At 38.5% G+C, this 18,059-nt stretch overlaps 1 protein-coding gene across 32 annotated transcripts in view; it reads right to left on the reverse strand.

Annotated features, from left to right (window-relative positions):
• Positions 1–2,041: 2,041 nt before the first annotated feature.
• Positions 2,042–18,059, reverse strand: part of LOC148224620 (uncharacterized) — a 319,037-nt gene continuing 303,019 nt past the window's right edge. For 24 of the 32 annotated variants that reach the window (XR_015800080.1, XR_015800097.1, XR_015800069.1 and 21 more), the window contains 2 exons: positions 5,395–5,522; positions 2,042–4,483 (listed from right to left, as the gene is read on the reverse strand). The gene's annotated coding sequence lies outside the window, so the exon portion shown is untranslated. Of the gene's footprint in view, positions 4,484–5,286; positions 5,523–6,405; positions 7,143–7,179; positions 7,445–18,059 lie in introns of those variants that run through there. The other 8 variants (XR_015800164.1, XR_015800105.1, XR_015800086.1 and 5 more) reach the window with 5 other exon arrangements.

Below are 18,059 nucleotides of genomic sequence, written 5' to 3' on the forward strand. Positions count from 1 at the left end.
CCATATATGTAATACTATACAAAGGTGCTAAAGACTTTGAGGTTAATGAAAAGAATTGATCAAATCACCCCAGCTAGAGCTACGAGCTTTTTCTTTTCTTTTTTTTTTTTTTTCTTTTTTTGCATTGTTTGGGTGAAATATGAAATGGCATATTGCTGAAACTTAAAAATGCCTCAAAAATTAAGCTCCAGAAAATTGTTGCATCTCCCATGAAGACTAAAAATTAAAGAAGACAATTATCATAATAACTCAATTGTACATGGCAGACAAAAGAGAAGCTAATACTGTTTTTTGACTGATGTTTTGTTGGGCTGTAGCTAAACAGCACTTTAAGTTGACAGTAAATTAGCAAACAATATGAGGGAGGGGGAAAAGAAAAAAAAAATCATGTAGGGGTTAAGATGTTTATGTAAAACAGTGATTTTCCTTTTTAAAATTAAAACGTACAAATAAGCTGGTGTCAGAGCCTAGGTGATCCTTCATTTCCACCGCATTGAGCAGGCTCCCATCAGCAGCAGACAGCCGCTAATATATGCGTCTGGCTCAGTCTGCTCCACCAGCTAGGAACCCATCGAATTGTTAATATCAGTCCTTTTTTGTATGCACCACACATCTTTTTCACTCTCTCTCTCTCTCTCTTCCTCCCCCTTTGCAAGAGCTTGTGTTTTTGTTTTTTGTTTTTGTTGTAGCACAAGCTGATTACTCTGAAATCACTTATTAAAGAGCATTTAAATGCATTTTGCACTGAAACAACATCAAGTTGTATAGAAATATATGATTCCTATATATAGAAATGTATTGAAATTCTGTACATATATCTAAGCACAGCGTACTAAAGATGATGCTTTCTATTTATTTGTGCTAATAGAGACAGCTTTCATATACTGTCACTGGGTAAATGGGAGTGCTTCCTGCATGGTCTCTGTAGGTGTTGCCACGCAGTCCCAGGACATGGAAACACGTTGCTGATCTTGGTGGAAATTCTGCCTGAGTGAAGATCCTGCTTGTCCCTCCCCTCCATCCACCTCTGCCCTACCTGTGTACCTGAGGTTGGGCTGACTGTGCTGCTCTGGGGAAGAAGAGGGAGCAGGAAAAGAGGCAGGCAGTGCACCAACTTTGCCATCACTATGGCAAGGGGCAGCAGTGAGTATGCTGGGCAGACTGGAGCCACTGGAGTCATCCCAGTTCAAGCAGTAATGCAGAGGCAGGACTGCATATTCACCACTTTTGCTGGAGCACCAAATACGCCAGGCAGGGGTTTCTAGTGATTCATTTTCTTCTCACTCTCAATGCAGGGCAGAGCATAGTCGAAATCTTCAGACTGACAGAGACAAAACATTTCACATCACAGTTTCACCTTCATTATACACACAATGTTAAATGCAAAATTAATTCAGAGTGCTGAATGTGAACTATCCTCATTCAAGTAAATTTTGCTGATCAAAAAATAAATGCATACATGGGTGCATTGTACAGCTGATTTAATCTACAAGGATTTTTATTTTGATAAATACTACATGTAATTTAAATAGTATATTGACATGTATATACCAACACACAATATAGTTTTATCGCATTATACAGTTCGAATGAACAGAATATGTGTTCACCTGATCAGTATCTTAAATAACCTGTTTTCAGTATTGAAAACTGCTACAGAATATGTATAAATTCCTAACAAAGTGCTTCAGGAGTATAGTTTAGCATATATCTGGGTGTATTTGTCTTTCCTATACACATTCATATCTATTTTTCCTATATTGCCTAAACAGAAGTCAACATTAAATATCACATCTGTATTTAAAAAGTGGCCTCTGTATCTAAATTTTTGCAAGTAGCTCTTTTGGGTGTTCTTAGCATGTGGGATTGACAGTTTATGAAGAAAAGAATTACATATTTACAGGAACTGTATCATCATTGTAATTGCTAAGGCAATATTTTTTATGACTATTTAAAGGCTAATTATATCTTGAGCAACTTGAAAACTATGTACTGAGCATAGTTTCTTTCTCTTAAGAAAACAACACAAGAAGAAAAAGTATTATACTAACAGATAAGAACAATTTATTTTAACAATAGTGTTGATGCTTACAATAAAACACAATTCCTCCCACACAAGTGGAAAAAATATACTGCAGCCAAAATACCACTTTTGAAATGAACAAATAGTTTAGATGCCTGATCTGTGTGAAGCCTTTGTTTCAGTGAAGTCTGATGTATCAACAAAGTCCTGCAGCATCTTGGTTAGACACAGGAAACAGAAAAAATAACTCAGAACTAACTCACCTATAAAGTATTAAGAAACACAAATCAGATTACATGTTTTAGATCAGATGTTTGAGACAAACAAGCAGTGCAGAATAGCTCATGTGCTTGTGAATCTCCTTATGCAGTCAGTGAAGGATTTAACACATGAGGGACAAGCTACAGCTCACATTCTTCTTTTCAGAGGGATAAAAAATATAAGAAGTGATGGAGAAGTTAGAAGTTGAGTCGGGTGCTTAGAGTATTGTAGGTTCATTTTAAATTGAGCAGGTACAAGAAATATGTTTCTGAGTGCAAAGGGATGTTAATGCTATAGCATGATTTTAAAACAAATTTTCTCTTTCAGATTAAAATGTAAATTAAATGAGAGAATATTTTAAATGACATTGTGTTCTCACTTGGACAAAGAAAAAGGATGGCAACTAACTACAAAATACTCTTTGTTCCACGTTACAGGAAAAGCTAAGCAACAGTTTTCCTGTAGACTGAAATCATTATTCAAACAACAGAATGAATGTTTTCTAGGCCTCAAACATCAGTGTTTGTGTTTTATGCTTTAAAAGTCAATTAATGATGTAACAGGAAGGATAAATATATATACTTTGTGGTAATTATCTGTCAGAATTATCTATAATAATAATAGTATTAATATTATGGTTGAAAGTCTTTTGCATATTTAGTATCTGTTTTGAGTCGGGGTCTTGTTTTTGTTGTTTGAGGGAGTTTTTAGGTGCAAACTAAAATTCAAGTTACATTTTAATCTTAAATGTTACATGACATCTAGTCCAGTTTTCTAAACATATAAATATGTAACATCCTAATGTTGTAATGTTGTACAATGGGTAACAGTTTAGATTTTTTTCTTTCTTTCTTTCTTTCTTTCTTTTTTTTTTTTCTTTTTTTTTTTTTTTTTTTTTTTTTTAGGAACAGTTCTGATGCTTAACATTTGAAATAGGTATATTTTCCTTTTCACCCTTCCAGGCAAAGAAAGCTCCTTTGGTTCTCTAAATTCTGCAGAGAAACAATCACAGTCCAAAGCTGCTGGTTCCCCTCCGCCTAGGTCCCAAGAGCCTGACTTGTGATTGTTGCTAAAAAACCTCACAAGTTAGGGTCTCAGGGACTAGGAAAAGTCCAATATGATCCAGTAGAATTCGTCTTCCAATAAACTGAATTGTTTAGTAGTCATAATCGCTGTCACCAAAACTTTCACTGCTATTGTTAAATAGAAAAAAAAAAAAAACAAACTCCAAAGAAACCCGAACACCAATGTCCCCCCCCTCCCCAAATCAACACCACCTCCTTCCCCCCAAATAAACAAATCACAGTTTCAAGTAGGGGGCAGAAAAGATCAAATAAGCAGGCAAGACACATACATACATTCAAACAATGTATCAGCTGACCGAACAGACTTTTCTGAGAGTATAGTCCTTAACTTTTGAAAAGAAAAAACAAAGAACACAGGATAAAAATCTTCACTGCCTTGTCTCGCAAGGAGCTGTGTTACTATAATGCATCAGAGGGAAGCGTCTACGAATGGGTTAAAATCTGCTTCCAGCAGATTTGTACAGTAACAATTTTATTCTATTTCCTTAATGCCTGAAAGAAGGATTAAATGCTTGTTAAGGGGGTTCTAATTGAAATATTTCCCCATTATACTTTTAGTCCTACTGTTCAGGTGGGCCCTGGGTTACAGAGTACTTTAAACCCATTCACGATGCAAGGATAACCTTTGGGCGTGTATTCACTTTTTGCCTGTTCCCCACGTTCAACATTTAATCCTTCTACAGACTGCTAGAAAAAGCTTCTTCCTTTCCAATGGCAAAACTAGCCTTCACTCCATAAGCTGCAGCAAACATTGACATGCAGAGATTGTTGTCACTTGAACCAGATCACTCAAAGCACACATAACTTTCAAATACTGTCGATACAGTAAGAAGAAATGCTCGGATTTCCCAAATAATTTGTCCTGAAGCCGAACACTTTTAATGGCACGACCACAATCCTGAATTACTTTTGCATTCATTCTCCTCCGATCTTTAGCCTTGTTTGCAGAACGAAAAAGAAAATTTCTACTTTAGGGACAGGATCCATCGTGGCTTTTTTTTTTTTTTTTTCCTCCATCAGATCCCAGAGCAAAAGAAACAGCAGCCATAAAGGTCCTAGCCACTGGAGCAGAATCTGGCATAGAAAACTCAGAGCTCTTCAGGAAGCCGTTCAGCTTTAAAAAGGGGAAAAAAAAAAGAGAAGGGGGGGAAGAATTAGAATCTCTGCTGGTCGAACAGGTGAACCATCCATTTACAAGAAAGCTGTACAGAGTGCTCTGCCGAAGAAAAGATTTGCCAATGCCCCCCACCCCCACCCCTGCCCTTCACCCTCCCCTCCAGACTGATACTTCAGATTTCAGAACATTTTTGATTATTTACAATATTATTTCAGCTGATGATATTATGCAACATTATATAAGAGCCGTTTCTTTGTCACTGTGCACCATTCAATCAGTTATGCCCCAGACACAAAATAGTTAAATGAAACAGAATATATATATATGAGAGAGATATATATGTATAGCAGTCCCTAGATTTCATTCAATTTCTTTTCTTAAAGCTGATCATGATTTAACAAACAATTTTGACCACAGCTTTCAAATCAATAATTAGAATGAAAAATCTCTCCCCTCTATAAATATGACATTAACATAATTATACCACCCCCATCGCATAGACCCATCCTCTTTAGGGAATACATCTGATGCTCTGAAGATGGAAATCAGTCAGATTTTAGTTGCTCTCAAACGTACCTTTGCTTCTCACTGACTGACTGGCTTTACCTTCCACGCACACACACACGGTCACAGCGCACACACACACACACACACACACACACACACACATGCGCACGCACACACACACACACGCACAGAAAGGCACGGCAAAGCAGCGGATGCTGACTCAGAGCAGTTGTGTGTGGAGGGGGTGGTATCGGCTGGTATTTTCACTGCACTCATCATTAACATTAACTCACTCTCTAGCATCCACCCTCTCTCAGACCTGCTGGACTGCAGCATTTGCATGACGCTGTCACTCTAGCCCTTGTGGGTCAGATGTTAGAAGAAAAAAGAAAACAAAAAACCTCAAGGCTCTCATAAGGAATGCCTTCATTTCTTCCAAAGGGTCCCTCTTCTTATTTTTCCACCTTTCTACTTCCTCTGTTGCTGTGTCTCAGTTGTTTGACATCTTTCCGGAAGAAAATGTCTTGAGCTGCAATAAGCCAGTAGTCAGTCGGTCCTCCCCTCACCTCACACTCCTATTCCCACCCCCTTTTTTTCCTAATCAATAAGACAGATCTCCAAATGCAGTTGTGAAAACAGGCTCTGACACACAGACTTTCATCCTCGATCCTCTGCCTCAGGAATAGCAGGCAACCCAGGCTCACACGTGATGTAGAGAGAAATAATGCCAGTAATTCTTGAACAGTCTTAGGAGTTTATTCTACGCCTTCTTCATTTTTTCCTTTGCTCGAATAAATACCAGTGGGAAGGACACACTAGCTCTCAAAAGCTACAAGGATTCACTTCTTCAGAAAATAATGAACATTAAAAGACTAATATTAATCTTCCTCAAAATTAACGCTATCTTCCCCCCTCCCTTCATTGTACTCTTTATAAGTAGGAATTGTCTCATAGCCAAAACCCTGCCAGGGTCTGAATCACCATTCACTGTGCTGAAATCGTGAGTTTCTGGGCTTCAACTGGCATTTAACTGGACTAAGAAAATTTTTTCCTCTTTTTCTTTTCTTTTATTTTAGACTTCTTAGTTAAAATAAAATAAAAAATAGAAGTTGCTTGTGTCAGAGGAAGCACTGCAAGAGAACAATGGCAATACACCCGCACCACCACACTGAGTACTGAAAATGCATGTTTGAGCCTCACTTGTGTAATTTTCTGTATGGTATTTGCTCCATTTTGGTAGAGAAGTCTGAACACATACACGTACACCGAATACACACACAGAGAAACTCGAGACACGTATAGAAAATACACAACACAAAACAAAGCACAAAGGCTGATAACTGAAACACAGGCACAAGTTGTCTGACAGGCTATGAAAATCCACAGAGCATAATCATTGTGTGCATTTTTACCTTGTTCCTTTGTTCTTAAGGCAAGGGACTTTAATGGCTTACGGTGTTGACAGTCTTTCGGCTTTTCCCTTTTTTACGCCAACAGTATTTGGGAATTACTTTTCCAGACAATACCACACCACTGTGATTCGCGGTATAGAAATTATTTACCAGACGGGGAGGGGGGGGACAGGTGATACGCAATTCACCAGCCAATTCTCAGAGCTGCCTGGTGCCGTGGAAGCCCTCGGCGTAGCCGGGCGGGCAGGTCCCAGGATGCAGCGCTGCATTCCCGGCTCAGGTAGCCTTTTGGCAACCTTACGGCAGCAGCAGCGAATGGGAAGGGCATCCACTTGCAGGAAAGGTCCAAAAGAAAATGCCACACAGCCCCAAAGTAAAGGAAGACAGCCAAAACGCCAGGTACACGCCCTAAACCCAGTTAGTGCGTGCTTGGGACCAGTCGTGGCAATGGTGATTAATTTCTTAGGAAAAGGATGGAGGAAAGTAGACAATTAGGAAACAGTTAAGTTTGTAATCTCAGAGAAAAGGGAGAGACGGAGACAGACACACACCCACAGACAGAGAGCGAGCGAAGAATGCCAAGCATGAGACAACAAAAACAAGACCAAAATCAGATTTGGGAAACTGAAAAAATACAGGATTACAGCATTCAGCTTAGCAGTTACTGAGGTACAAAAAAAAAAAAAAAAAATTACCACATGCACAGCATGGCTTAAAATACTTATTGCCATCAACAGTCTGTGACGGATGCCGGCTTCTTACTGCTATACGTACATTAGATTGGTCATCGCCTCTTAATCTCCTTTTGCTCAGACCCATCCATTTTTTGCTGCTCCAGCATCTGTGCCCTTTATGCTTTTTTTCTGTATAGTTACCCACAATACCCTGGATAAATTAATGTCATGACCTCGCTATGGCTATCAGAAAGAAAAAAAAGTCTACTATTTTAATAATTGAACGTGCGCGTACAGCAAACTGCCTACTGATAGCCCAGCTTTGTGGACTGCCTCCAAAAGCAGCCTTTTCTAGCTCTGCGAATCAGAGACAACAGATGCAAATACTGGCCACAGAGCCCCGGCTCTCTGCCTTGCCTTTTTTTTTTTTTTAAACCCACCCTTTTCAGTCTGTGCCACTTCATTTTCCCTGTGCCTCTCCCCTCAATGGTTAAAAACATTAGCCTGATGAAATTAGAAGCTTGTGAATAAAAGGATGAAGATGAGTGAAAATTATAAATGGTTGCAGATTCTGGAAATTTATATCCAGACGGTGAGTAGGGAAGAGTACCCAGGTTCAAGTGCTGAGCCTCACTCGGGAGCACCTCTGGGGCCAATGGGACTGCAGACTAGATTAAATCAATAGTCGTCTGAAACGAGATGTCGTAATCAATCAGCTCAATTACCACTGTCATAGATCTGGGCTTAAGGTCTTTCCTGATTCCACTCTTCTAATCATTAACCCTTATACGTCCTCGTAATAGGAACTCACACTTGCTCTGCTGCCCTACCTTCAGACCATCAAAGTTTAGCTTAGCATTTTCTCCTCTTTTTTCCTTTCCCTATTTAAATAATATAAGAGTGGGTCAGCAAGAAATGTTTTAAATGTGAATATGGTGAGATTAGATGCAGTCCTTTAAGTGTACCTATTATATATGTGCTGCTGTGCACTTATATATTATTATTATGCCTCCGGGAGTGGCTGGGTGGATCAAAGACTGCTGTTTAATTAACATTCAACTCAGCTGTTTCCTTGGAGATTAAAAATAGAAGACTAGTTGAATTAAACTGAAGCTGTTCACTCCTTTCACTAATCCAATATTACAGAGCCCTCCTCCCCTCAACCTAGTTAGAAACAACTCATTTCTGGTTAATCAGCCACCAGGAAAATCCATTTTCAGTTTGAAGGTAAGTGTGAAAAAGTTGGAAAGACAGTTTTGTGTGCATGTCTGAATTTCACAGAATTGCCCATCATTTACATTTTGCATCCACAGTACAGTAAATCCTCATTCAATGCAAGGAGAAAAGAACCATCAGCTTGACTATGAGCAGAACCACTTTAAATTCTTGACTGTAATTATTATTTGCTGTATGAAGATTAAATGTCAACCGTTAAACTTTTTTTTTTTTCCCTGTGCAGGAAAAGATCTAAGAGCTTTTCATAAAAATGCTCCAGCAATTCTCACATATCCGTCTCTCATTTTCTCAGGAGGAAAGAAAGAATCCAGGTAGCAGGTATCCAGAATTCAGGTCTCTTAAGTCTGATTTATTCTGTTAGACTTAAATAACAATAGCGAAAGAAAACCCCGGTACATTTACACTTACATCACTGCCTGTACACACTGCCTCTGTTTCCAAGCAGAACCACACCTTTTTTAACCATAGATATACTTCTCATCTGGACAACCCCAGTCCGGGCAGCATTGAGAATACCAAATAGCAATGGTATTTTGGGGAGGAATTTGTGCTCCTAGAGATGCTGCCAGTGGGTATGGGACAGGGTCAGCAAACAAGGGTCTTATGGCAGAGGAAAAGGCTGAGGTTGGAGGTCTGTCTGGGCAGGGGTCCGTGCTGTCCAAAACAGGTTATAATTGGAAATCGACTGCTGGATTTAATGACCCGCTGTTTTCATTAGTAGAAATATAAAAAATTGGTCTTGAAAATGATTCAGCTGCTAGCATAGGTGCTTTTTAACAGGCTTATACCTCAGCCAGGAACAGCTTGGTTGCAGTCACTGACCCCTCACAGATGGAAAAAAAATGACCTCAGCTTTGCCTCTTTTCTGGGAAAGCTTTAGCTGGCAGGGCAATGAGAAACAAAAAGAATCTTAATTTTGTCCTTTAGTAATGCTAAATGAATGCACTGCATCAGACACCACCTTAAACTGGCTGAAGGGCACTGCTCAGTTTTGCAGGCAGCAGCTCAGAGTGTGAGCATCATCCACAAGGGGACAGCATCCACATCCACACTGGAAAGATGCAGATTGTGTCTGTAACGAACAGAAAGGGGAGCAGCCATTGCTGAAAGCACCCAAAAAAAGAAAAAAAAAATTAAAAAAAAAATAAAATAAAAAAAAATAAAAAAAAAAAAAAAAAGAGAAGGAAGAAAAGAAGCAAAAAGAAGACGTTTCCTGGATTATTACTTCTGGATGAAGGGGAAGGAGAGGTGAGGCTGGACATGCATGTCAGATATGAGAACTTGCTCAAATACAGGATGAGCCTTTTGTTTCTTAAACAGAAAGAGTGAGGCGATTTGCAATATCAACACAAACTTTGTGTGACAGATAAGGACTCTCTGGAATCTGGAATAACAGACAGTAATGTTAAGAGAATGTGATGAGAACAATTAGATACCATTGGAGCAAAATCAGAACATATCTAACAGGAAGAGAGAAATGCACTAATATCAAATGTTATTCTGATTTTACAGTTCTCATCTTCACATCCTCAGTGTGCCCGAACTAGGACATAACACACTCATCCCTTTCCTTTTCCTAGAAGCAAAAGTTTCTTCATCACATTGCACATGTAAAGGATATTAATAAAATAAAGATACTCTTAATTTAGCATTTAAATGACTTAGAAGAGTAACACTGCTAGAATGACCTATGCCTAGTTGGAATGACCTACACCACAGTTCTGTACACCTTCTCATCTCACTGATGAACAGCAAGGGGATAAAGACTTCAGAAAATTCCCACAGCTATCTAGTCTCAGATTTGCCATAAAAAACCCTACCCTTCTATTTTCTTGTTTAGAAATTCTACATTCAGAATTCATATTTTAATTTAGCAAGAGTGCCTTTTTTAACTTAGCTGAAATTCCCACCTGATCATGAAGCACTGAAAATATGTATAGCCTACACAATCTATTACAGAAAGGAAATCACAGAAATAAAATTACAGAGAAACAGCAATATCTTTTTCTTCCTACGCAAGCTCCATCTTACTCAAGAAATGCTATTATACCATCTCCTTGCTGACTTGTCAATTTACCTGCCCTTTATTAAAACACAGACATATGACAGCAGAAATTATTGCAGTTTGAATTACTTTTTGTGTGAATTCTATTCAGTAGACCTTGATTTTACCAACACTTTCAATTAAAAAAGTAGTTATTTGTGAAAACAAACCACTGTGATATGCATACTCTTTTGACCTGTTTCCTTGAGCTGTGAGAGCATGAAGTAATGAATGAATTAACTTTTCTATTTACGAACACTTTTTTATACTTACTTCACTAATTGCTTTGTGTTACTACTTAATACAGCATCACCACAATGCTAAGAAAGGAAGGGCCTGGTACTAAAATGAAATTCCAACTGTTCAAGACCCTGTTTTTGCCTAAACAGCTGGGTCTGCATTTGTAGTCTGTTCAATAAGAAAGACATAAAGTGCCAAGCACTATTTTAATCCAATATGACATTTTTACTGTTTCCTGATCTGTTGGTATACCTGCATACACACACACACATATACATATATATATATATATATAATTGATAAAAACACAAGATTACATAGAACTAGATCACTAAAAAATGCTGTCTCTTCCCAGAAGTCACCCCTCCATGCTGGTTACACACTATTGTTGCAATCACCAGTGGGCCTGATCCTGAAATAGGGCAATACAAGTCCCTTTATTTGGGTGGATAATGTCTCTGAAATGACCTGGACCATTTCTCTGAGCACTGATTCTGGAGTGCGTATTTCCACATAAAAATTCAAGTTTGTAAAAGGAAATTAAGGGTATTTTGTACGTGCTGCAAACACTACGAGAATGTACAGAATTCTGCTGTAGGACAAAACACTCCTATTTTCTTAACAATGCAATCTAAAGATAAACATTTGTGAGAAACATTCAGACACAACATTTCTAAAACCTTGTTTTTAAGGGTTGCAAAAGCAGTCTGGGGAAAAGCAGAGCATTTTTGAAAGAAAATACAAAATAGGTTCAATGCCTGCAAAACCAGAATATTTTAAATTTTCTAGACAGTGAAGGTTAAAGCTATCCTGCATTCTCATAGTTCTCTCTCTCCTTTCAATCAATCTCATTGATTTTTTTTAAAGGTCAGAGGCTATACCTTCATTGATCAAAGAAACAGCCTGACACAGCGAAAGAGTCTGCCAATTCCAGACAGATCAATCACACCTTTGTCTGCTTTTGATACATTATGGTTATTTATTCTGCATCACCACGACTTTCTGTCGCATGGCTCCTAATGTAATAATGCTGCTCGGGGACAACAATAAAAGAAACGGGGGGAGGGGAAATATTCTATTTAAAATATTTTAAGCCTCTCTCTGGTATTTCTGAGGGTGGCTTGTGATGGAACTTGGCCAACTTGTTTGATTTCATTTTTCCCTTGGAACTCCTGTTCTGGCATTTAGCTTTCCTTGGTCAGCTCTTTGTAGGATTTTAAAAAGGCAATATTTGAAAACTAGTCGTGAAAACTGTTTTTTTAAAAGTAATTAGATCTTGATAGGACAACAATTATGATCTAATCACAACCATAATTTTCCACGTTTATGCACCGTTTTAGAAATGTTTTAATAAATAGGATGTAACTGATACCCGGCTACATCTACAGCCTGCTTTATGACTGTAAAAGGAAACTAATGGTCAGCCCAAAATAATTACTGGGAAATATTGCTGAATAAACAGATATAAGTGCTGAAAAGCTCTTGGCTTTGCAAACTATTATGCTGAAAGCCAGATAAATCTTTAAAAAATGCACTATATGCTCACTGTCTGTTATGACTGAAAGTTCTGTGCTATTATTTTGCTCTCCATAGCTCCTGCAAGAAGCCTTCAAAACTCCTGTTGGCCTAATATCAAATCTCCTGTTCACATTTAGTAGCCTATCACTTCACTAGCAGTTTCACTACTTAAGAAAAATCACTTGTGGGGCTTGGGATATTGGTTATAAGCAAAAACATTAAAATACACTTTTTAAAGTGAAATTGTAGCCTAAGAGGAGCTAGTGGCAAAATGCCCAGTGACTTCAATGGAGCTGGAAGACGTTGCATCTCAACTCCTTCAACCCAAGCTACCTGTGGCAGAAAAAGCAGTTTGTGAGATTTCAAAGGACCCTAATTGTATAAAGATTAAAAAAAAACCCAACACATTTCTTATCAAAATAGCTAACAAAGCTGTGATGGGCTCTATGCACCATTCAGTCCTGTCAAGAAAAGTGGAACTGTTCAGTAAAATTAAGCATGTAAATCTTTGAAGAATCAGGATATCAGGTAATAAGACATAATCACCATAGTTAGAACATTAAAATAAGATATGCGATAATCCAAACACTTTGGCATTAGTTTCTGATTTCATTGTGCCTGCTCTGTAAATTATTGTGCACCCAATTTACAATTACATCAGCACTATTATGTAGAGCAAAAGGTAAGTGGTATACAAAGCTGAAATATTAAACCCATTAAAAAGTTATGAGTTTAACAGAGTCCCTACATGTATTTGTGTTCATGCCAAGAAATGCATTTGAAAACCTTTAATGAAAGGAAACTGCCTTCCAGTGATAAACTGCAATGCCTACAAGACATTGCTAAAATGCTACTGCCACTCTCAAAGGCCAAGAGAACTTAAAAATGGTTGCTGGCTGACAGCATTATACAAAAACATACAGTTTCTTCTGTAAAGAAATAAAGCTGAATGCACAACATTTCAGACAAGTTTTGAATAAGTCTATTTGTCCAGCTTACTTTGCAAAGGCTCTGAAGAAAACAGCACCATAAACACTTTCAGTCCCCACACAAGGGCTAAACAAAGAGTTCTCTTTCTAGCCATTTAATCCAGTAATTTATTTTTTCAACCATCACATAAATCGAAACACAGCTGTAACCAATGACTTGCAGATCCAGTTCCCTGCCAGCTGGATCCTGTTCTGCTGAAGCAGCAAGATTTTTACATTGTTCACTTCTGTACATCTGGAGAAATCATTTAGGTTCAAAGGTGACTAGAAAAGCTCTTTAAATAAACTCAACCAACAGTGAAGAGAGGCCTACGTATCTACAAAAGCTCCACGGAGTTCCAATTTAAAATTTTTTTCTTCAAATTAGTGCACAGAGAAGTTTGTTTCTTTAACTATTTTTGATTATAACTTTAATTGAATTCTATACTCAAATATGTATTTTGATAGCAAAGAAATATTTAGTATTTCCCATGAATTTTCAAACAATGTCAATACTCAAAAGTGATGACAGTCAATAGTGTGTGTATTTATCACATTTAAAAGAATGACCAGACAAATAGCAGTGTAGTGAAAAAAATATACCTCAATTAATGCATCTTAGCTGCTGCCTGAAATGCATCTCTACCTTAAATTAAAAAGCAAACAAACAATAAGAAAGCATATACTGTACTTGGATATGCTCAACCTGAAACCTCTTTGAAGTTAGTCCTTAAAATAGCCTTACTTCAAAAACTCTGCCTCATCCATACTGCATGAGTCTGCAGGTTAAATAACAGAAATGTCCCTGACATTTTAAAATGCACACAGCAAATTGATTACAATGCAGCAGTTCTTTCACAAAAGCAATCACAGAGCAAACCAGCTGAATCTTGCAGAAGTAAATAACAATGAATATTAAAGGATCATATCATCTGTATCTTTGATTACTTATCAGACAAAACAAGCACTCAAACACATCGACAATGGAAGGGGTTTGTGCCCAGCTCAGGCCCCACTATCAAAAACATTTGCAACATTGAAAGTTCTAATGATAGGTCTTATTTACAAATTCGTAAGCACAAGCTCTCAATTACAAATTCAACAAAATCTTTTCTCTGCATTTGTGTCTCTCTTGAAAGCAGGTAAGCAAGACACACCCAGAACATGCTCCAGCTGCTCAGGTAAAGATGTAGTTCCTGTCCTGCACATTATTAAAAGGCATTTCAAAATTCAGTTACACTTCACTACTGTAATTGCTTCTTTTCCTCTTTTAGTACTTACTGTAGTAGCTGCTTTGAAACAATGCTGATAAAAGTATCCTTTCTGCTTGCCTCTCTGGCCACATCTCTGCACTGCTTCGTGTTATTGCCAGTTATCTCTCCTCACAGATTAACTGAGAAACTACCTCACCTTCAGCTCTTGCTTCTCCTTGTCAACTCTTGCCTGCACTCATAATTATAGGAATGCTATCTGTGCTCTGTTGTGAAAATAGGAACATTAAAAAAATAAAGAAAGAAAATATGTATTTAAAAGCCAGATAAACCAGATAAATCACGTGCAGAAATTAACATGCACAACTCATAACCAGGTAATTACCACATCACTCCAGGGCAAACTTCTGAGTATTTAGACATGCATTTCTGTCCACTAACATGTATAGATTCACATAAACATTCTAAAATTAAAAGTATCTAGTTTTCAGTTAATTGGCATGTTTCTGGAAAGCTTTCTCCCTTCAGTTCCTAATGTGTATTTACCTGTAACTGTGGCTGAGTTTCTGCTTGATAGCCAATGTAAGTGTCACAAAAGGAAGTGAATTGTGTCAGAACAGAAGCCATCAGTGCCCAGTGAGTAAGGCTCTTCAGGGATTGCCATGATCAACTTTGCCAAAATTCTCAGCATGCTTTAATAGCATAGACTTCATTTAGCACCCATTTCTTTTGTTTCACCACCAGTAGCCCTCTGTAGTTCAGATTCTGTCTTGTCAAAACTATTTGACTCAATAGGTTAATGAATTATAAATCTCTATCACGATTTATTATCCAGTTCAGACATAATCTATGGTCCATGATGTGACATTGCCTGTTTCCTGCCTGCCTGCCTAGGGTTTCAGGTAAGTTAGATTTGTGTAACTTAAAGTCACAATGTGAAATACACCCTTTGGAGGCCTGTGACAGTCTAGGAAAAGTAAGGCAGCCTGGAGGGAGGTGTTACCTATATTTTTTTCACTCCCTTTGGTTACTTAAAAGACATGTCTTAATTCTCTCACATTGGTGATGGCAGTCAAGATGGTACTCTGATTTATCTTGGAATACAACTTCCATGGCAGATCCTGATGCAAAGGCTTTGGAGGTTCCAATATAGATCTAGTTTAAAAACTAAGCTCTGCTGAAAGAATATCCCAACTGGAAATCCAACTCACCAAACTAGGAAGACAAAATCAGAGATTCTGAGATCCCAAAGGCCAACTTCAGAATGTGATAAGCCAGATATTCCAATTATCTGCATTTTTGTTTGGCAAATGTTATGGGTGCTTCTACTTAAGGGTTTGGATAATTATGCTTATCTTCTATAAGGCATTTACTTATGCTAGTTTACATTGTAGAGAGTGCTTTATGTAACCTGTACCACTGGGTGCTTGCAGCAGGGATGAACAGCTTACAAAGCCTGGAGTGCCAGACTTCACATACATCTCCTGCATAAAAGACAGAGCCTGTCAATATGAAGTGAATGGGGGGACAGAACCTGCTGCCATTTAAAGGTGAGTGACTGTCAATATCACTCATGCAAGGTAGCAATGCCCATTTGCCAATCCCCAGTGAGTGTACAGACCAAAACCTGTAGCATAAACCAGGACATATGCCACAAGTGATGATCCTTTCTGCTCTCCCTCCTGAGCTGGGTCGTTTGCTCCTCCACATTGTTTGTGCTGACACTTGTCTCTCACAGCTGCATCCTAAAGCAGTTTAGGGAACTGTCCCAAAAAACAAGCCAGAAGAAGTACAAGATTAGTTTGCAGCAGGATCAATCCTTCATCTGGCTAGTTTAAGAGTCAACAAAGTGCCACCACAAAAAACCAGGGGGAAATGAACGCCACTAGCAAGAGGATGGAGTTCTTCTTTCAGTGGCAACCTGAACTTAGGCAGAATATACGTGGCCTTGCACCTAGCTGGAACCAGGAGCTGCATGAACCTGAGCTTCTCCAAGTCAACTCCTTAGGACACTAAAGGTCCCCATATTCTGACTATGACGTAGTGTTGCTATGCTCCCTGGTATCCGTGTTGAGCCCTGCAACACAAAAGTAAAAATAATTTCTGATGCAAAGGTATGAGACTGTTTTACAGCCAGAGAGAAATTAGACTTTACAGCCAGGAGATAAAAGACTAGACACCCCAGGAAGTAGCATGTAGAAGGGCTGTTCAGGGTGGTCAGAATAGTAAATGAGATATTAGCAACAGTCAAGCAATACATCAAGGCTGTAAATAACTGTGAAATCAAGTATTAACAGTAATCATACAACACAGAGGCGGTGCTCAGAGATTCCAGTATACTTGAAATGCAAATTACAGTAGAGCTAAGGGTAGTTGTGACAACAGACTTGAGCCAAAAATTAGATCTCTAATTTTCAGACACTGTGAAGAAATGTATTTGAACTTTGCCAAAACAGGCTGAAATGTACCATATACATATAATTACTTGTACAGTCTTCTCCTTGCATGTATCTCATTCCACTTATCCTATTTAGAACAGTGTTCTCAGTCAATTATTTACAAAGATAAAATGGACAGGCTTAGGGTTTTCATAAAGTCCATTAGAGCCACAAAGCATACAGAGAGAATCAATAAATTGTATGTTATCTCCACATAGCATTCAGCATTTTCCTGCCTTTAATTTTGGGGGAGGGGAAGGGGTATATAACACGCCTATTACTGATGTAGTCAGTTCACTTTTCACTGGATTTTGATCCACACACCACAAGGCAAACATATGCCTTTTCCTTCACAAATAAAGTGCCATCAGTCACCGCACCCGTGTTTGTAAATCTTTTCCGAGATGCTGTGTTCTCACACGTGCAATCTGAGAGCAACAACATAAGACAAAACATATCATTGTGAAACATATCACATCCAGGACTTATGAAAAGGAGGGGAAAAAAAAAAAAGTGGAATGGCAGGATCCACAGCTAGGTTTACATTGTGCCCTGAATTCCTAAGCAGAGCATCTCGGTGCAACGACTGAGCATTTCAGCTCCCAAAGGCCCATGCCCCTCCAGGGATCAGAGCATTTGCAAGTGCATGGGGATTCCATGTGACGTGAGCATGTGACAGACTCTGCCTGGGAACCCACCAGCTGGCTGGAAGAGACCAGCAACATGTGCCACCAGGCAGCTTAAAGAATTATTGCACAGACAGAAAATAAACTTCCCATGTCCATGCTCATTTACCTTTAAAATAGCCCCCAAAACATAACTACTTTTGTAATAAAGTAAATTCAACCCATAATGTCGGCTCAAAGCACTTAATTTGCATATCCTCAAAGGAATATGTTCTTGAGTATAATCTTAGGGAGATGTAGGCATCAGAGAATACAGGTATCTTTTCTGTCTTCATTTTTCATTATTAGGTTGCAATGACACCTTGAAAGGCACAGTTCCCTTTGTGAAATCCATCTGCACAAAGCCTTGCATTCCCAGGATCCAAAACTGCAGTTTGGGGCAGCAACACAAGGACATTGAGCAAATCCTTCTTAATATACCAGTTTTCTCCACCAAGAGAGGAAAGCTGTGCTACCCTTTGAAAACACATGCTTCCATGCTAGCAGGAGAGATGCCTGTAGGATAACCAGCAATAGGAGGAATGTAACTTGAAATCCCTTATGTAGCATAAAAATGGACATAATGGGTTAAATCCAAGAGCCTTCTTGCTCAGCATCCTGTCTTCAACACTGCATATAAATAGACGCCAAAGGTCTTCC

This window comes from Sturnus vulgaris, chromosome 2 (assembly GCF_052056855.1).
Source record: "Sturnus vulgaris isolate bStuVul1 chromosome 2, bStuVul1.hap1, whole genome shotgun sequence".
NCBI classification, from domain to species: Eukaryota; Metazoa; Chordata; class Aves; order Passeriformes; family Sturnidae; genus Sturnus; species Sturnus vulgaris.